This window comes from Bos grunniens, chromosome 18 (assembly GCF_055505025.1).
Source record: "Bos grunniens cultivar Pamir isolate PY7600 chromosome 18, Bosgru_T2T1.0, whole genome shotgun sequence".
Taxonomy (NCBI): domain Eukaryota; kingdom Metazoa; phylum Chordata; class Mammalia; order Artiodactyla; family Bovidae; genus Bos; species Bos grunniens.
Window position 1 is genome coordinate 62,950,304 of NC_141182.1, and position 20,796 is coordinate 62,971,099.

The following is a 20,796-nucleotide window of genomic DNA, read 5'->3' on the forward strand; positions in this document are numbered from 1 at the left end:
CATGTAGTCATGGGTCTTTTTTAAATATGATTTTATTTTTATTTATTTATTCATTTGGTTGCTGCTCACAGGCTTAGCTGCTTTGCAGCCTGTGGGATCTTAGTTCCCTGACTGGGCATCAAACACACATCCCCTGCATCGCAGGGCAGATTCTTAACCACTGGACCACCGGCAGGTCCCCATAAGTGTTCATCAAGAGGGAAGCAGGAGGGTGGGGGTGTGTGAGGCAAGAAGGGAGGAGGGAAGCAGAGGTCAGAGAGGAGAAGAGGCGCTCCCCTCCTGTGTCTGGAGGACGGAGCTCCACGACAGGGAGCACAGGCAGAGTCTAGAAGCTCGAAAAGGCAAGAACACCAACGGGAAAGTAGCAAGTAGTGCAGGCTTGGGGACAGGGTTTAGACTTCTGCTCTCTAGAACTGAAAGAGAGTTCACATTGGGCTGCTCTCGTCCACAGTGCCTCTGGTATGTTGTTCAGGTTCTACAGGAAGCGAGGACACTGCTGCATCGGATGGGTGACCCAGCCAGGGCCCTGGAACCCCCGCCCCCACAGGTGAGCACAGTGCTTTGATGCCAGCGGAGGGTCATCGGTGCTTGTCAGTCCACTGGGGCGGGGGCTCATCTGACTTCACTGAGGGACCCCCCCCGGCTGCACCAGGCTTCAGCCAACAGGACGACCATGACCAGGAGAAGCAGGGCAGCCAGGCTCAGGCGGACTTGAGTCTCCACGGAAGGATGCCAAGCCGTAGGCGCTGAGAGAGTGGAGGTAGAATGGCCGATTCCCGTTGGTGGTTGTTGATTAGTCACTCAGCTGTGTCCTTGTGACCCCATGGACTGTGGCCCACCAGGATCCTCCGTCCATGGGATTTCCCAGGCAAGGGTATTGAGTGAGTTGCCATGCCCTTCTCCAGGGCATCTTCCTGACCTGGGGATTGAACGTGGGTCTCCTACTTGGCAGGTAAACTCTTTACCACTAGCTACCAGGGAAGCTGTCCATGCCTCTAAAGGATCCTCAAATTCAAGCTTATTTCTGCAGACCTCTGGACCTGGTGGGAAGCCTGCCCAGCCCACTCCCTCGGGGTAAGCATTAAACACCTTTCTTTCCTCCTGTCATTACGGGCGCTGTGCTTATACTGCACTTCTGGGGTCAAGAAAGACAGGACTGGGGTGCTGGAGGCTGCCAGTCCCTGCCCAGAGCCTGGCCTGCTCCTCGCTCAGTATCTCCTGTGATTTGACCTTTCCTGCAGCAGACACGCTGGCCTCTGTTACCCGTGGGCTCCTGAGCGTGTCTCTACCTCTGGGTCTTGGCCCAGGGCTGGTTCCTCTGCCTGTCCTGCGCTCTCTACAAGGATCACCCCTCTGATTTCATCCCAGTGTCTGTTAAAAATACATCCACGAGGGACTTGCTTGTTGAGACCTCTTCTAAACCAGTAGCCCCTTCTGTCAGTCTTGTTCTGTTACACTGTGTGACTCTGTTTTTCCCAACCAGTCATTATGTGACACATTTTTATTCTAACAAAAATGAAAATACATATAACACATGTATTAATATAGTCTATGTAAATATTTTTCTGCAAAGCATATATGATATTTAATAATAGTTACATACATATAAAATACATATATATACATGGAGTTCCTTGTAGCTCAAACAGTAAAGAATCTGCCTGCTATGCGGGAGACCAGGGTTCAATCCCTGGGTCAGGAAGATCCTCTGGAGAAGAGAATGGCAACCCACTCCAGTGTTCTTGCCTGGGAAATCCCATGGACAGAGGAGCCTGGTGGGCTACAGTTTGTGGGGTCACAGAGTCGGACACAACTGAACAACTAACACACACGTATATCCATATAATATATAACATATACATCTGCATCCATGCGGTTAACACTCCAGGTCAGAGAGAAGGGAACACAGAATCTCTTCTCAGTTTTCCACCTAAACTCAGTTACTCACCAGTTGAATGTCTGGGCTGTGTGCTGCTGGGAGAGTCAGTAGTTCCTGAAAACAGAGGTGAAGTGGGAGAGGTCTTCCTTATTTCTGCTGTCAGGCTCTCACCTCCCAGAGTCCCAGGGACCCACATGGCCTGTCCCCGTCCCGTCCCTCAGAGATGTGTGTCTAAGCCGATGGCACTCACACACACCCCCTCTTGCGATCCTCTTCCCCAGCCAGTGCTTTAACCGCACACAGTCAGCCCCCAGGTGGGGAGCAGGTGGGTGGACTGGGCTTCTTCCTCACCTTCGACCTGAAGCTGCAGTGGGTCACTGGGCTGAGACCACACGTAGGGATATTCGCGGAAGGCACCGTAGCATCTGTAGGTCCCCGCCTGTGTGGAGGAGACTGGATTCAAGAGGAAGATGGTCTGGTGTCCTCCGTCGTGGGGGACGGAGCTTTGGTTCTGGGTGACGTGATCTTCATCTTCTTTGGTGAGGATAAATACATCATGGTTGATTTTGGAGACACAGTGCAACTTCACAGTCTCCCCCGGAGCCACCACTGTGCCAGCCATGCTGGAGAGGGCGGCTTGGAATAAGCTCCTGAGAAAGAAGGAAGTTCAGCGATGAAGGGAAGGGTCACGTAGGCACTGTCCCTTTTTGTCCCTGGGAGCAGACGTGGCTCTGGTCTCTCTCCCGTCCTCGCCCCGCTCACCCTTGAGGAAGTCTCTCGGCATCATCCCTGAGACCTCCCCAAGGACAAGGCTTGGTCCTCCTGCTTCCTGTCCCCGAAGACTGGTCCTTCCCTCGGCAGAGGGGTCAGTCCCAGCTCCGCTGCCTCTGTGTCCCCCTCACCGGTCATCACCAGCTGCAGGGGGTCACTGAACTGGGACCAGCGGCCTCCTCTCTGATAGGAGCAGTGGTACAGCCCTGTCTTGTCTGTTGTAACCTCTGCAATATTCAAAGCGTTGGTCTTCCTGGACGTGATCTGTTCCTCTTTGTCCATGGGCTCAGGACTTCCCAGTCTTGATATCCTGTACCCCTCAGCTTGTTTAAGTTCTTGACACCGGAGGGTCACATGACTCTTCCATGGAACTGTGGATCCAGGCAGAGCTGTGAAAGGAGGCGGGGGGAGATTTCCTAGAACACAGGGAACAGGTAATAGACACACAAGCGTTTCTCCCTCCACCCTTCTATTTCTCCCCCTCTTACAGCCCCCGCTCTAAAGTCTGAGTCCCCTCTTTCCAGCGGCCAAGAGACCTGATACCTGGCTTAAACCCTGCTGGGTCCTCAGGAGTATCACAAAGAACACTCACCCTTCTCTGCCCAAGTGCTCTGGCTCAGACACAACCCTAGAAAGAAACACCCGGTGAGAACAGCCCCGCCTTAAAGAACCACCAGCCCCGCCCTCCTTAGCCGTCTATTTGTACCTAACCCTCTCTCCCCAACTGACCAAGACAGAGCAGCGAGGGAGGAACCATGGACATGATCCCGAGTTCAGGCTGCCCACCAGCCTCAGCCCTGCTCCTCTGATGAAGGGCACACTGCTCTGTCGAGTGACCCACACTTACAGGAAGCTGTGCAGTTGCTTTTCGTTCTCAGCCCTGTAGTGAAGGCAGTTCACATCCTCTTCCTCCTGGGTTGGGAGTGGGGCATACAGACGTCGCTGACACCATGAAGACACTGAACTGAACTTCTCCTCTGTGGGCATACTGGGTCATGGCTTGGTGGAGAGACCCATCGTGTCGGGGTTGAAACTTCAGAGGCCTGTGGCTCAGGAGGGCTTCCCTCAGGACTGAGGAGACGACTGAAGGTTCCAACTCAGAGCAAGAGGTTGTTGTTGTTGTTCACACTCAGTCGTGTCTGACTCTTAGAGACCCCATGGGCTGCAGCATGCCAGGCTTCCCTGTCCATCACTGTCTCCCAGAGTTTGCTCCCACTGGTGTCCATTGTGGTTAGACGGGGCTTTCTTTCTTCTGACACTGTGGGGAATACACATATCCACGTCTATCTATCATTATCTGTCATTTTATTGTCTACTTATTTATCATCTATCAATCATACATTTATTATCTCTTGATCATTTATTATCATCTACCTGCTGCTCCCGCTGCTAAGTCGCTTCAGTCATGTCCGACTCTGTGCAACCCCATAGACGGCAGCCCACCAGGCTCCCCCATCCCTGGGATTCTGCTGGCAAGAACACTAGACTGGGCTGCCATTTCCTTCTCCAATGCATGAGAGTGAAAAGTGAAAGTGAAGTCGCTCAGTTGTGTCCAACCATCAGCGACCCCATGGACCGCAGCCTACCAGGCTCCTCCATCCATGGGGTTTTCCAGGCAAGAGTACTGGAGTGGGGTACCATCATCTTCTCCACTTGCTTTCTAGAATTTTTAAATTCTACAAAGAGTCAGACACGCCTGAGTGACTTTTCCTTTCACAAGGGCTATATTGAAGGAAAAAAATCAGCATTTCTAGCCCTAGACCCATTTGCCACCCAGCAAGAACAACCACTCTAAGGAATGTACACATTACACATAAGCAAAGTTTATTAAGTATCATCTCTGTTTGAATCACATCCTGTTCTAAATTGAAAAGAGTGTTAAACATTTATTCCCAGGTACTTCCCTGGCAGTCCAGTGGTTAAGACTTTGTCTCCCAATGAGGAGGCTGTGGGTTCAATCCCTGGTCGGGGACCTACGATCCAACATACTTCGTGGCCAAAAAACCAAAACGTAAAACAGAAGCAAAATTGTAACAAATTCAATAAAGACTTAAATATTAAAGCAAAACAAAAAACCTGCTTGTTTCAAAGTCTCTCCTGTGAGACAGTGCATAAAAGCAAGGATTTCTGGCTCAAAGATCAGACTCAGTGATCTCCAGGAGGCAGGGTGAGTAACAGCCTTCTAATGATAGTTTTGCAGAGCTACCCAGAACCTCCATGTCAAAAGGGACACTGCCCCACTCCAGTACTCTTGCCTGGAAAATCCCATGGACGGAGGAGCCTGGTAGGCTGCAGTCCATGGGGTCGCAAAGAGTCAGACACGACTGAGCGACTTCCTTTTTACTTTTCATTTTCACGCATTGGAGAAGGAAATGGCAACCCACTCCAGTGTTCTTGCCTGGAGAATCCCAGGGACGGGAAAGTCTGGTGGGCTGCCGTCTATGGGGTCACACAGAGTCGAACACGACTGAAGTGACTTAGCAGCAGCAGCAGCAACAGATGTGGTGAAATTAAGGGTCTTAGGTGGCAGCTTATCGCAGGTTGTCGTGGGCAGGAGGTGGTGCCCCATGTAGTCACGGGTCTTTTTTAAATATAATTTTATTTTTATTTATTTATTCATTTGGTTCCTGCTCACAGGCTTAGGTGCTTTGCAGCCTGTGGGATCTTAGTTCCCTGACTGGGTATCAAACACACATCCCCTGCATCGCAGGGCAGATTCTTAACCACTGGACCACCGGCAGGTCCCCACAAGTGTTCATCAAGAGGGAAGCAGGAGGGTGGGGGTGTGTGAGGCAAGAAGGGAGGAAGGAAGCAGAGGTCAGAGAGGAGAAGAGGCGCTCCCCTCCTGGGTCTGGAGGACGGAGTCCAAGACAGGGAGCACAGGCAGAGTCTAGAGGCTCGAAAAGGCAAGAACACCAACGGGAAAGTAGCAAGTAGTGCAGGCTTGGGGACAGGGTTTAGACTTCTGCTCTCTAGAAGTGAAAGAGAATTCACAGTGGGCTGCTCTCGTCCACAGTGCCTCTGGTAAGTTGTTCAGGTTCGACAGGGAGCGAGTACACTGCTGCATCAGATGGGTGACCCAGACAGGGCCCTGGAACCGCCACCCCCACAAGTGAGCACAGTGCTTTGATGCCAGCAGAGGGTCATCGGTGCTTGTCAGTCCACTGGGGCGGGGGCTCATCTGACTTCACTGAGGGACCCCCCCCGGCTGCACCAGGCTTCAGCCAACAGGACAACCATGACCAGGAGAAGCAGGGCAGCCAGGCTCAGGCGGACTTGAGTCTCCACGGAAGGATGCCAAGCCGTAGGCGCTGAGAGAGAGGAGGTAGAAGGGCTGATTCCCGTTGGTGGTTGTTGATTAGTCACTCAGCTGTGTCCTTGTGACCCCATGGACTGTGGCCCCCCAGGTTCCTCCGTCCATGGGATTTCCCAGGCAAGGGTATTGAGTGAGTTGCCATGCCCTTCTCCAGGGCATCTTCCTGACCTGGGAATTGAACGTGGGTCTCCTACTTGGCAGGTAAATTCTTTACCCCTGAGCTACCAGGGAAGCTGTCGATGCCTCTAAAGGGCCCTAAAACTCAAGCTCATTTCTGCAGACCTCTGGACCTGGTGGGAAGCCTGCCCAGCCCACTCCCTCGGGGTAAGCATTAAACACCTTTCTTTCCTCCTGTCATTATGGGCGCTGTGCTGATACTGCACTTCTGGAGTCAAGAAAGACAGGACTGGGGTGCTGGAGGCTGCCAGTCCCTGCCCAGAGCCTGGCCTGCTTCTCGCTCGGTATCTCCTGTGATTTGACCATTCCCCAGCAGCAGACACGCTGGCCTCTGTTACCCATGGGCTCCTGAGTGGGTCTCTACGTCTGGGTCTTGGCCCAGGGCTGGTTCCTCTGTGTGTCCTACACTCTCTACAAGGATCACCCCCCTGATTTCATCCCAGTGTTTGTTAAAAATACACCCACGAGGGACTTGCTTGTTGAGCCCTCTTCTAAATCACTAGCCCCTTCTGTCAGTCTTGTTCTGTTACACTGTGTGACTCTGTTTTTCCCAACCAGTCATTATGTGACGCATTTTTATTCTAACAAAAATGAAAATACATATAACACATGTATTAATATAGTGTATATAAATATTTTTCTGCAAAGCATATATGATATTTAATAATAGTTACATACATATAAAATGCATATATATACATGGAGTTCCTTGTAGCTCAAACAGTAAAGAATCTGCCTGCTATGCGAGAGACCAGGGTTCAATCCCTGGGTCAGGAAGATCCTCTGGAGAAGGGAATGGCAACCCACTCCAGTGTTCTTTCCTGGGAAATCCCATGGACAGAGGAGCCTGGTGGGCTACAGTTTGTGGGGTCACAGAGTCAGACACGACTAACTAACACACACGTATATCCATATAATATATAACATATACATCTGCATCCATGCGGTTTACACTCCAGGTCGGAGAGAAGGGAACACAGAATCTCTTCTCAGTTTTCCACCTAAACTCATTCACCAGTTGAACGTCTGGGCTGGGTGCTGCTGGGAGGGTCAGTAGTTCCCGAAAAGAGAGGTGAGGTGGGAGAGGTCTTCCTTATTTCCACCCAGTTAGGCTCTCACCTCCCAGAGTCCCAGGGACCCACATGGCCCGTCCCCAGCCCGTCCCTCGGAGATGTGTGTCTAAGCTGATGGCGCAAACACCTCCCCGCCCCTTGCGGTCCTCTTCCCCAGCCAGTGCTTTAACCGCAGAGTCAGCCCCCACGGCGGGGAGCAGGTGGGTGGACTGGGCTTCTTCCTCACCTTCGACCTGAAGCTGCAGTGGGTCACTGGGCTGAGACCACACGTAGGGGTTGTCGTGGAAGGCACTGTAGCATCTGTAGGTCCCCGCCTTTGTGGAGGAGACTGGATTCAAGAGGAAGATGGTCTGGCGTCCTCCGTCCTGGGGGGTTCAGCTTTGGTTCTGGGTGACGGTATCTCCATCTTCTTTGGTGAGGATGAATACATCATGGTTGATTTTGGAGAAACACTGCAACTTCACATTCTCCCCTGGAGCCACCACTGTGCCAGCCATGCTGGAGAGGGAGGGCTTGGAATAAGCTCCTGAGAAAGAAGGAAGTTCAGCGATGAAAGGAAGGGTCACGTAGGCACTGTCCCTTTTTGTCCCCTGGGAGCAGACGTGGCTCTGGTCTCTCTCCCGTCCTCACCCCGCTCACCCTTGAGGAAATCTCTCGGCATCATCCATGAGACCTCCCCAAGGACAAGGCTTGGTCCTCCTGCTTCCTGTCCCCGAAGCCTGGTCCTTCCCTCGGCAGAGGGGTCAGTCCCGGCTCCACTGCCTCTGTGTCCCCCTCACCGGTCATCACCAGCTGCAGGGGGTCACTGAACTGGGACCAGCGGCCTCCTCTCTGATAGGAGCAGTGGTACAGCCCTGTCTTCTCAAATGTCATCTCTGTGATACTCAAAGTGTTGGTCTTCCTGGACGTGATCTGTTCCTCTTTGTCCATGGGCTCAGGACTTCCCACTCTTGATATCCTGTACCCCTCAGCTTGTTTAGGTCCTTGACACAGGAGGGTCACATGACTCTTCCATGGAACTGTGGATCCAGGCAGAGCTGTGATACGAGGCGGGGGGAGATTTCCTAGAACACAGGGAACAGGTAATAGACACACAAGCGTTTCTCCCTCCACCCTTCTATTTCTCCCCCTCTTACAGCCCCTGCTCTAAAGTCTGAGTCCCCTCTTTCCAGCGGCCAAGAGACTTGATATCTGGCTTAAACCCTGCTGGGTCCTCAGGAGTATCACACAGAATACTCACCCTTCTGTGCCCAAGTGCTCTGGCTCAGACACAACCCTAGAAAGAAACACCCGGTAAGGACAGCTCAGCCTTAAAGAACCACCAGCCCTGCCCTGCTTAGCCATCTATTTGTACCCAACCCTCTCTCCCCAACTGACCAAGACAGAGCAGTGAGGGAGGAACCATGGACATGATTCCACGTTCAGGCTGCCCACTGGCCTCAGCCCTGCTCCTCTGATGAAGGGCACACTGCTCCGTCGAGTGACCCACACTTACAGGAAGCTGTGCAGTTGCTTTCAGTTCTCAGCCCTGTAGTGAAGGCAGTTCACATCCTCTTCCTCCTGGGTTGGGAGTGGGGCATACAGACGTCGCTGACACCATGAAGACACTGAACTGAACTTCTCCTCTGTGGTCATACTGGGTCATGGCTGGGCGGAGAGAACCGTGGTGTTGGGTTGAAACTTCAGAGGCCTGTGGCTCAGGAGGGCTTCCCTCAGGACTGAGGAGATGACGGAAGGTTCCAACTCAGAGCAAGAGGTTGTTGTTGTTCAGTCACTCAGTCGTGTCTGACTCTTTGAGACCCCATGGGCTGCAGCATGCCAGGCTTCCCTGTCCATCACTGTCTCTCAGGGTTTGCTCCCACTGGTGTCCATTGCGGTTAGACAGGGCTTTCTTTATTCTGACACTGTGGAGAATACACATCTCCATGTCTATCTATCATTATCTGTCATTTTATTGTCTACTTATTTATCATCTATCAATCATACATTTATTATCTATTGATCATTTATTATCATCTACCTGCTGCTCCTGCTGCTAAGTCGCTTCAGTCATGTCCGACTCTGTGCAACTCTGTATGGCAGCCCACCAGGCTCCCCCATCCCTGGGATTCTCCAGGCAAGCATACTGGAGTGGTTTGCCTTTTCCATCTAGCTACCATTTATTTGTCTAATTCTATCATCTATCTACAGCCTTCCATGGTGGCTTGTGGTGAAGCATTGCCTGCAATGCAGAGGACATGGGTTCTATCCAGGGGTCGGGAAGATCCCCTGCAGCAGGAAATGGCAACCCACTCCAATGTTCTTGTCTGGAGAATCCCATGGACAGAGGAGCCTGGTGGGCTACAGTCCGTGGACTCAAAAAGAGTCCGACTCTACTTAGGGACTAAACAACAGCAACAATAATCACTTATCTATATCTACATCTAGATGTCATTTATCTATTAATAATCTGTTTGTATCTATCTACCATCTATTGATTCTCTACATTCTATCAAGCAATCATCTATTATTTTATTTTAAATATCCAGTTATTTGTGTGTTTATCTTACCACACCAGGTCTTAGCTGTGACCCACGGGATCTTCAGTTGCAGTAGGCGAACTCTTAGCTGTCCCAGGTGGGATCTAGTTCCCTGACCAGACACCAAGCCCAGGTCCCCTGAATTGGGAGCAAGGCGTCTCAGCTACTGGACCACGAAGGGATTCCCTATTTTTATTTTTAAGACAGCCTGGAAATAGGCTATTTTATTTATTTAACTTTGGCCACGCCCTGTGGATGTGGGATCTTAGTCCCCTGGCCAGGGATTGAACTCATGCCCTCTGCATTGGAAGCACGGAGTCTTAGCCACTCGACCACCAGGGAAGTCCCTATCTATCGTTTATACATATCATTTTTCGCTTACTTATCTATCTATCTGTCAATGTCTAATGTCCTCTATCTTTGTATCATTTCTCTCCCTCCTCCCACCTCTTTCCCTCCATCCAGGGCATTGAAAGGGAATCCCGAGAACACCCCCATCACTGCTTTCTAGGAGAACCATCTCCAGATGCTTTGTTTAGCTTGTCTTTGCTCTCAAGTTACTTGGACTCAACGGTTTGGAGGAAAGATTGTAAGAGAGGATCACTGAGTTCTAAAACCCACTGTCTGTTTTTGCATGGACTCAGGATTTTTAAATGACTGACAAAAAACCCAAAGAAAATTAGCCTTTTGTAACCCATGAAATGAGTTAAAACTCACACTTTTGCTTTTTCAAACTAAGTTTCATAGGATTATGGCCTTGCTCATATGGTCATACATCACCGCTCCTGCTTTTGTGCTGTATGTGTGCTCAGTCAGGTCTGACCCTTTGTGTGACCCGTGGACTGTAGCCCAGCAGGCTCCTCTCTGTCCATGGGAATTCCCAGGCAAGAATACTGGAGTGGGTTGGCAGTTCTTTCTCCAGGGAGTCTTCTTGACCTAGGGATTGAATCTGGGTCTTTCCCATCTCCTGCATGGGCAGGTGGGTTCTTCAGCTCTAGTGCTCCCTGGGAAGCCCTTGAGAGCACAACTGAGTGCCTGCAAAGAGAGCAAATGGCTCACCATATACTTCCCGCTTTTCAGAACTTAGCTGTCATTTAGAACATGACAGGGACACCTAGCCGACTCTGAGAAGGCATTCAGAGAAAACACCCAAGGAAAGTTAGGTATATGCTGACACAGAAAAAGTAAGGAACAGGCAGAAGGAGGGGACATTGGTGAGGGAACAGCAGCCAATGGCAGCCAGCTGAGTCGAGTCTTGGGGCAGAGGTGAGACTGAAGAGCACGTGATCAGTTAGTGTCTCTGTTTTTCTGTGAGGTATCCACGGAGGTTTAAGTGCAAGGGTATTTATTATTTACTTAAACAGCTTGGAGGTAAGAAGTCGCCAAACTATTTCCTCAGCTCAATTATAAGAGGGGGTGAATTAGCCTTTCTGTGATTCTGTTGTTTTAGTCTCATGCTTTGAAAGCTGTTTCTTCTCAGAAACAAAAACCCAAACCCCCAAACCCAAAGAGGAACAGTTGCTAACATCACAATCATCTGTGTAACTTAAATTCTCCAAACCAACCAACAAATATGAATGTTCATGCTTTTATACTTGCTTTCTTCTTCTGCTGCTGCTAAGTCACTTCAGTCGTGTCCGACTCTGTGCAACCCCATAGACGGCAGCCCACCAGGCTCCCCCGTCCCTGGGATTCTCCAGGCAAGAACACTAGAGTGGGCTGCCATTTCCTTCTCCAATGCATGAGAGTGAAAAGTGAAAGTGAAGTCGCTCAGTCGTGTCCAACCCTCAGGGACCCCATGGACTGCAGCCTACCAGGCTCCTCCATCCATGGGGTTTTCCAGGCAAGAGTACTGGAGTTGGGTACCATCATCTTCTCCACTTGCTTTCTAGAATTTTTGAATTCCACAAAGAGTCAGACACGCCTGAGTGACTTCCTTTCACAAGGGCTATATTGAAGGAAAAAAAATCAGCATTTCTAGCCCTAGACCCATTTGCCACCCAGCAAGAACAACCACTCTAAGGAATGTACACATTACACATAAGCAAAGTTTATTAAGTATCATCTCTGTTTGAATCACATCCTGTCCTAAATTGAAAAGAGTGTTAAACATTTATTCCCAGGTACTTCCCTGGCAGTCCAGTGGTTAAGACTTTGTCTCCCAATGAGGAGGCTGTGGGTTCAATCCCTGGTCGGGGACCTACGATCCAACATACTTCGTGGCCAAAAAACCAAAACGTAAAACAGAAGCAAAATTGTAACAAATTCAATAAAGACTTAAATATTAAAGCAAAACAAAAAACCTGCTTGTTTCAAAGTCTCTCCTGTGAGACAGTGCATAAAAGCAAGGATTTCTGGCTCAAAGATCAGACTCAGTGATCTCCAGGAGGCAGGGTGAGTAACAGCCTTCTAATGATAGTTTTGCAGAGCTATCCAGAACCTCCATGTCAAAAGGGACACTGCCCCACTCCAGTACTCTTGCCTGGAAAATCCCATGGACGGAAGAGCCTGGTAGGCTGCAGTCCATGGGGTCTCGAAGAGTCAGACACGACTGAGCGAATTCCCTTTTACTTTTCACTTTCATGCATTGGAGAAGGAAATGGCAACCCACTCCAGTGTTCTTGCCTGGAGAATCCCAGGGACGGGAAAGTCTGGTGGGCTGCCGTCTATGGGGTCACACAGAGTCGAACCCGACTGAAGTGACTTAGCAGCAGCAGCAGCAGCAGATGTGGTGAAATTAAGGGTCTTGGATGGGAGCTTATCGCATGTTGTCATGGGCAGGGGGTGGTGCCCCATGTAGTCATGGGTCTTTTTTAAATATAATTTTATTTTTATTTATTTATTCATTTCGTTGCTGCTCACAGGCTTAGCTGCTTTGCAGCCTGTGGGATCTTAGTTCCCTGACTGGGCATCAAACACACATCCCCTGCATCGCAGGGCAGATTCTTAACCACTGGACCACCGGCAGGTCCCCAAAAGTGTTCGTTAAAAGGGAAGCAGGAGGGTGGGGGTGTGTGAGGCAAGAAGGGAGGAAGGAAGCAGAGGTCAGAGAGGAGAAGAGGCGCTCCCCTCCTGGGTCTGGAGGACGGAGCTCCACGACAGGGAGCACAGGCAGAGTCTAGAAGCTTGAAAAGGCAAGAACACCAATGGGAAAGTATCAAGTAGTGCAGGCTTGGGGACAGGGTTTAGACTTCTGCTCTCTAGAACTGAAAGAGAGTTCACATTGGGCTGCTCTCATCCACGGTGCCTCTGGTACGTTGTTCAGGTTCGACAGGAAGCGAGTACACTGCTGCATCGGATGGGTGACCCAGCCAGGGCCCTGGAACCGCCACCCCCACAAGTGAGCACAGTGCTTTGATGCCAGCGGAGGGTCATCAGTGCTTGTCAGTCCACTGGGGTGGGGGCTCATCTGACTTCACTGAGGGACCCCCCTGGCTGCACCAGGCTTCAGCCAACAGGACGACCATGACCAGGAGAAGCAGGGCAGCCAGGCTCAGGCGGACTTGAGTCTCCACAGAAGGATGCCAAGCCGTAGGCGCTGAGAGAGTGGAGGTAGAAGGGCCGATTCCCGTTGGTGGTTGTTCATTAGTCACTCAGCTGTGTCCTTGTGACCCCATGGACTGTGGCCCACCAGGTTCCTCCGTCCATGGGATTTCCCAGGCAAGGGTAGGTATTGAGTGAGTTGCCACGCCCTTCTCCAGGGCATCTTCCTGACCTGGGGATTGAACGTGGGTCTCCTACTTGGCAGGTAAATTCTTTACCACTAGCTACCAGGGAAGCTGTCCATGCCTCTAAAGGGCCCTAAAACTCAAGCTCATTTCTGCAGACCTCTGGACCTGGTGGGAAGCCTGCCCAGCCCACTCCCTCGGGGTAAGCAGTTAAACACCTTTCTTTCCTCCTGTCATTACGGGCGCTGTGCTGATACTGCACTTCTGGGGTCAAGAAAGACAGGACTGGGGCGCTGGAGGCTGCCAGTCCCTGCCCAGAGCCTGGCCTGCTCCTCGCTCAGTATCTCCTGTGATTTGACCATTCCTGCAGCAGACACACTGGCCTCTGTTACCCGTGGGCTCCTGAGCACGTCTCTACCTCTGTGTCTTGGCCCAGGGCTGCTTCCTCTGCCTGTCCTGCGCTCTCTACAAGGATCACCCCTCTGATTTCATCCCAGTGTTTGTTAAAAATACACCCACGAGGGACTTGCTTGTTGAGCCCTCTTCTAAATCACTAGCCCCTTCTGTCAGTCTTGTTCTGTTACACTGTGTGACTCTGTTTTTCCCGACCAGTCATTATGTGACACGTTTTTATTCTGACAAAAATGAAATTAATATAACACGTGTATTAATACAGTCTATGTAAATATTTTTCTGCAGAGCATATATGATATTTAATAATAGTTACATATATAAAAAATACATATATATACATGGAGTTCCTTGTAGCTCAAACAGTAAAGAATCTGCCTGCTATGTAGGAGACCAGGGTTCAATCCCTGGATCAGGAAGATCCTCTGGAGAAGGGAATGGCAACCCACTCCAGTGTTCTTGCCTGGGAAATCCCATGGACAGAGGAGCCTGGTGGGCTACAGTTTGTGGGGTCACAGAGTCGGACACGACTGAGTAACTAACACACACGTATATCCATATAATATATAACATATACATCTGCATCCATGCAGTTAACACTCGAGGTCAGAGAGAAGGGAACACAGAATCTCTTCTCAGTTTTCCACCTAAACTCAGTTACTCACCAGTTGAATGTCTGGGCTGTGTGCTGCTGGGAGAGTCAGTAGTTCCTGAAAACAGAGGTGAAGTGGGAGAGGTCTTCCTTATTTCTGCTCAGTCAGGCTCTCACCTCCCAGAGTCCCAGGGACCCACATGGCCCGTCCCCGGCCCGTCCCTCAGAGATGTGTGTCTAAGCCGATGGCACTCACACACACCCCCTCTTTCGATCCTTTTCCCCAGCCAGTGCTTTAACCGCACACAGTCAGCCCCCACGGCGGGGAGCAGGTGGGTGGACTGGGCTTCTTCCTCACCTTCGACCTGAAGCTGCAGTGGGTCACTGGGCTGAGACCACACGTAGGGATATTCGTGGAAGGCACCGTAGCATCTGTAGGTCCCCGCCTGTGTGGAGGAGACTGGATTCAAGAGGAAGATGTCTGGCGTCCTCCGTCGTGGGGGACGGAGCTTTGGTTCTGGTTGACATGATCTCCATCTTCTTTGTTGAGGATAAATACATCATGGTTGATTTTGGAGAAACACTGCAACTTCACATTCTCCCCTGGAGCCACCACTGTGCCAGCCATGCTGGAGAGGGAGGGCTTGTCATAAGCTCCTGAGATAGAAGGAAGTTCAGCGATGAAGGGAAGGGTCACATAGGCACTGTCCCTTTTTGTCCCCTGGGAACAGATATGGCTCTGGTCTCTCTCCCCTCCTCGTCCCCTCCCCCTTGAGGAAGTCTCTCGGCATCATCCCTGAGACCTCCCCAAGGACAAGGCTTGGTCCTCCTGCTTCCTGTCCCCGAAGCCTGGTCCTTCCCTCGGTAGAGGGGTCAGTCCTGGCTCTGCTGCCTCTGTGGCCCCCTCACCAGTTATCACCAGCTGCAGGGGGTCACTGAACTGGGACCAGTGGCTTCCTCTCTGATAGGAGCAGTGGTACAGCCCTGTCTTGTCTGTTGTAACCTCTGCAATATTCAAAGTGTTGGTCTTCCTGGACGTGATCTGTTCCTCTTTGTCCATGGGCTCAGGACTTCCCACTCTTGATATCCTGTACCCCTCAGCTTGTTTAGGTCCTTGACACAGGAGGGTCACAGGACTCTTCCATGGAACTGTGGATCCAGGCAGAGCTATGATACGAGGCGGGGGGAGATTTCCTAGAACACAGGGAACAGGTAATAGACACACAAGCGTTTCTCCCTCCACCCTTCTGTTTCTCCCCCTCTTACAGCCCCCGCTCTAAAGTCTGAGTCCCCTCTTTCCAGCGGCCAAGAGACCTGATACCTGGCTTAAACCCTGCTGGATCCACAGGACTATCACACAGAACACTCACCCTTCTGTGCACAAGTGCTCTGGCTCAAACACAACCCTAGAAAGAAACACCCAGTGAGAACAGCCCCGCCTTAAAGAACCACCAGCCCTGCCTTCTTAGCCGTCTATTTGCACCCTAACCCTCTCTCCCTGACTGACCAAGACAGAGCAGTGAGGGAGGAACCACGGACATGATCCCGTGCTCAGGCTGAGTGGTGGCCTTGCTGATGCTGAACGGACTTGTTAGAAGAGACACAGCCCTCCAGGAAGTGAGGTTGTGGCCCACTCGTGAGAACAAAGGCAGTCATCGTCCTCTTTCCCCCTACTTCCTCTGGGTGAAGCTTGAAGTTCTGCCCTTAAGAAGACGTTCATCATCTGTACTTCAGCCTGAGGAATCTTTCTTGTATCACGTGGCATGTGGGATCTGAGTTCCTGGACCAGAGATCAAACCCACAACCCCTACATTGCAAGGCGGGTTCTTAACTGCCACACCCACAGGCATGTCCAATCACCTTTGCATCAGATTATCACTGGTCTAATCTGATTCCTCTCTTTCTTTGCCAATCCCCTGTTAGCATTTTAATCTTTACATAATGCAAGGGGTAAGAGACTCTCAGTGTAAACACAGGAGGGAAATAAATTCCGCTGTGGGGATTGCTCTGAAATCTCAAGTGTATTAAGGGCCCTGGCCTCTTAACGCTGCATTCCAGTTCTTTGTATGCAAACCTGGGGGAGTGCTGAAGAGTTCCCAAAGCTACAATCACATGGTATATGGAAATTGTCCAAAACAGACCTTGGTAGAGAGCTCATTGCAGAGTCACTAGGAGAGCAACTCTTCTGCCCTTTCCTGTTTGCCCATTCTGATTTTCTCCAATCCTAGAAGGACCTATGAGTAATGACAGAAATGAAATCACTAGCCAATTTAACCTAACTGCTGATTTACGCTCTACTGAATGCCCACCATGTCTTGCCAACCCTGTATATTCTTTTCCAGATTAAAGGAAGAATGAAGAATTTTTAAAGAGTGACTAGCTCTCTACTCCCTTAGGGATCCCTCAGGCTGATCACACGGGCAAGATAACTTCTGAAGAAAGATTGCATGGGAGTCCCTGGTGGTGTAGTGGTTGGGATGTCACCTTCCAATACAGGGGCTGTGGGTTTGACCTCTGAAGGGGGTAGCTAAGATCCCATTTGCCTTACAAAGCAATATTCCCTTTCTACCAACACTTGCCTCTCCAATACATTATTTTTAAACATATTGTTTGATGTGGACCATTTAAAATGGTCTTTAGTGAATTTGTTACAATATTGATTGTATGTTTTGGTGGTTGTTTTTGGCCATGAGGCATGTGGGATCTCAGTTCCCTAACCAGGGATGGAACCCACACTCTCTGTGTTGGAAGATGAAGTCTTAACCACTGGACCAGCAGGGAAAGCCCTCCAGTACTGGTTTTAGAGTGGAGAGCAGCTGAATCTGAGCTTGGTAACAATTATTCCACCATCCCCACCCACTTCTGCAATATTCCCAACATTATGTCAGCATTGATTATCCACTGGTGTCAATTTTGAACCTAAATGAGATACCCACACACCAGGTGGCTCAGTGGTAAAGATTCTGCCTGCCAATGCAGGAGACACAGGAGATGCAGGATTGACCCCTGGGTCGGGAAGAGCTCCTGGAGGAGGAGATGGCAACTCACTCCAGTAGTCTTGGCTGGAGAAGCCTATGGACAGAGGAGCCTGGCTGGCTGTATAGTCCATGGGGTCACAAAGAGTCAGACGGGACTGAGCGACTGAACACACACACACACACGTAAGGTTAAGTCACGACTTTGTTCTTAAACTTTCATTCTGGCTGAACCGAACTGAATAGTTATGGCACCTATTCTGGATACACACATACCATTGATTTAAAGTATTCCCTATTATATTGTCATAATGCTATCTTTGCAAAAATCTAAGATAACTTAAGACACCCTGGGCTTCCCAGGTAGCTCAAACAGTAAGGAGTCTGCCTGCAATGCAGGAGACCTGGGTTCAATCCCTGGAGCAGGAATATCCCCTGGAGGTGGGAATGACAATCCACTCCAGTATTCTTTCCTGCAGAATCCCATGGACAGAGGAACCTGGTGGGCTACAGTCCCTGGGGTCACACAGAGTCAGACTGGACTTAGCACGCATGAACAGACACACGTAGTCACACTGTAGATCTAAACCTTTTCCAGTTGCAATTCCCTCAGGACTTAAAGGCTACCGTGACATGGCATACAGGTTTTATTACAGGGATTGGACTTGACTGTGATCACAGAGAAAGAAATTTGTGGAAGGCCACTGTGACAGCATCTGTGGTCCTCCTGATGTCATGAGAAGTCAGGCAGACTGGGAGTTGAGAGGCGAACCTGGGTGTGTGTGGCAGGGGGCGGCGGGGTAGATCGGGGCAGAACTGGAGCGCTCGAGAAAACCAGTGTCAACCTGTCCGTCTCTGGCTCCTGTCTCAGTGAAGCCTAGGGTTCTTTATCATAGGTCTTCAAAAAGGCGGCGCAGGTGCTGGCCTCGTTGAAGGAGCTGGGGGAGTTGGAGGCACTGGGCTTGGCTGTGGGCTCGCACCAGTGGGTGGGCCGGCAAGTCCATATAAGGTGTGTGGGCTGAACACAGGCCCCCTGGGTGTGGTCACATTCAGCATCTGGGTGTCAGCAGGCCCGCAGCTTTACTTCCACCTTGGGTGCCTTGCGTCAGTTCCTGTTGTGGTTGCTCCTAACCCAGAGCTGGAGGGGGAAGAAAATTCTAGGAAATGTAGTACGAATTTAGCTAAACTGACAGACAGGAAAGCCACAGTCACGGTTTCTCATCAACCTGGCTTCCAAAACACATCCTTTAACCACACTCCGGGCTTCCCCGATGGCTCAGTATGTAAAGAATCCGCCTGCAGTGTGGGAGACACGGAGATGCAGGTTCGATCCCTGGGCCAGGTAGAGCTCCTGGAGGAGGAAAATGGCAACCCACTCCATTACTCTCACAGGAAACATCCCAAGGACAGAGGAGCCTGGCGGGCTACAGTCCATGGGGGGGCACAAAGGAGTTGGACACAACTGAACGACTAAGCACAAAAGCACACATCCACACTTCCCTTTTGGATACAGACATGGAAAAACCAGGGTTTCACTTGACATGATAATGCCAGTATTCTTCATACGGCTGGAAGCATGCCAGTCATCCCCCAGTAGAGGATACGATGGCTTTTATCCATCGTGGGGTGAGGTTCAGTCCTTTCCTAGTCAAGTCATGCTCTTAGTTTGGTAACCAGTCAGGTATCAGAATCACTGATGTTTGTGGCTTTGACCAGTGTCTCCCTTTTCCCCACCTCCCCAGCCCCTGGGAACCACTGTTCTACTCTCTTGTCTCCACAAGTTCAACTTTTTTTTTCCTATTCTTTTTTTTTTTAATTTTAATTGGAGGCTAATTACAATATTGTATTGGTTTTGCCATACATCAACATGAATCTGCCATGGGTGTACATGTGTTCCCAATCCTGAACCCCGCTCCCACCTCCCTCCCCATACCATCCCTCTGGGTCATCCCAGTGCACCAGCCCCAAGCATCCTGTATCCTAAGATTCCACATATAGGTGATACCTTTCACCATGTGACTTTCTCTGTCAGGCTTAATTTCACTTAGCAGAATGCCCTCCAGGTTCATCTATGTGGTCACCAATGGTAGCATTTGGAGACCCAAATTAGAAGAAATTTATTTCTTTTTCAACTTTTTATTTTGTATCGAGGGTTACAGCCGACGAACACTGTTGTGATCATGTCAAGTGGATAGTGAAGGGACTCAGCCTTACCTTTACATGTATCCGTTCTCCCCCAAGCCCCTCTCCCATCCAGGCTGCCACAGAACAGGGAGCAGAGTTCCCTGTGCTCCACAGCAGGTCCTTGTTGGTTCTCCATTTTAAATACAGCAATATGTATATGTTGATCCCAAACTCCCTAACTATCTTTCCCCCAGTCCCTCCCCGTGGCCACCATAAGTTCATTCTCCAAGCCTGTGAGTTAGAAGCAGGTGATTTAGATGGTAGGTTTTATTTCTACTTCTCAGGGTAACAGTGTAACAGGTAACAGGGTAACTGCCTTGTCCGTGACTTTCACCTGCCTGTTTACAGAGACCCACGGCCTGGCTTAAGTCAGTTGTAACAGCACTGGACATGCTGTTGAAGTATTTTGGAATTGTGGCTTCTTATCAACTTAACCAGTGCTATGTTCTGGCCAAAAGAGTTCCTCTTTTGAATATCCGACCACCTTTGTGGGCTTGGTCTACCCTCCCCAAACTCAATTATTCAGAAGGCTGTTTAATTGCACCCCTCTCCCCTGCCACCCACGAGTTATATGAACTTCAGGATGTTAGCTGACATTTCAGTCTTAATTTCTTCACTCGTAAATGAGAATGTTCAGAGCCCATGTAGGGTTATGGGATGATTAAATAAAATCATGTAAAGACTGGCTCACAACACATATGATTCCAGGGATATATATGGGATTGTATTTTTTCCAGCTGTTTTTCTGAATTCTGAAATATGTGTGTGCATGTGTGAGAAACCGGAAAAGACCCTGATGCAGGGAAAGATTGAAGGCGGGAGGAGAAGGGGATGACAAAGGACCAGATGGTTGGATGGCATCACTGACTCAATGGACATGAGTTTGAGCAAGCTCCAGGAGATGGTGAAGGACAGGGAAGCCTGGCGTGCTGCAGCCCATGGGGTTGCAAAGAGTCGGACATGACTGAGCAACTGAACAAAGACAGCAACAAATGTGTGAGTAAACAACTATATACTTGGTGATTTAGTTGGTTAGTTAGCTATTGGCCTTAGCTAATAGTTCAAGGCACTGACTGACAAGCCTTATTGTCTTGATTTGAACCCTGGATCAGCCAATTATAATCCTATAGCTAATTGAGTGTTACTTAAAAAAATGTTTTTTTTTTGGCTGCAATGGTTGGCATGTGGGATCTTTGTTCCCTGACCAGGGATAAAACCAGTGCCCCCTGCA

General features: G+C 50.1%; 3 pseudogenes across 3 annotated transcripts; all 3 read right to left on the reverse strand.

Moving 5' to 3' along the window:
* Positions 1 to 16: 16 nt before the first annotated feature.
* Positions 17 to 3,483, reverse strand: LOC147354659 (leukocyte immunoglobulin-like receptor subfamily A member 5; annotated as a pseudogene). The gene is made up of 6 exons (XR_015146521.1): positions 3,380 to 3,483; positions 3,243 to 3,278; positions 2,782 to 3,066; positions 2,231 to 2,529; positions 1,949 to 1,993; positions 17 to 746 (listed from the first exon to the last, which is right to left on the reverse strand). The product of XR_015146521.1 is annotated as a leukocyte immunoglobulin-like receptor subfamily A member 5 (transcript).
* Positions 3,484 to 4,451: 968 nt separating this feature from the next.
* On the reverse strand, positions 4,452 to 8,719 carry LOC147354660 (leukocyte immunoglobulin-like receptor subfamily A member 5; annotated as a pseudogene). The gene is made up of 5 exons (XR_015146522.1): positions 8,594 to 8,719; positions 8,457 to 8,492; positions 7,996 to 8,280; positions 7,443 to 7,742; positions 4,452 to 5,961 (listed from the first exon to the last, which is right to left on the reverse strand). The product of XR_015146522.1 is annotated as a leukocyte immunoglobulin-like receptor subfamily A member 5 (transcript).
* Positions 8,720 to 11,769: 3,050 nt separating this feature from the next.
* On the reverse strand, positions 11,770 to 16,256 carry LOC147354661 (leukocyte immunoglobulin-like receptor subfamily A member 5; annotated as a pseudogene). The gene is made up of 5 exons (XR_015144970.1): positions 16,218 to 16,256; positions 15,316 to 15,682; positions 14,765 to 15,063; positions 14,480 to 14,524; positions 11,770 to 13,273 (listed from the first exon to the last, which is right to left on the reverse strand). The product of XR_015144970.1 is annotated as a leukocyte immunoglobulin-like receptor subfamily A member 5 (transcript).
* Between the last annotated feature and the right edge of the window lie 4,540 nt (positions 16,257 to 20,796).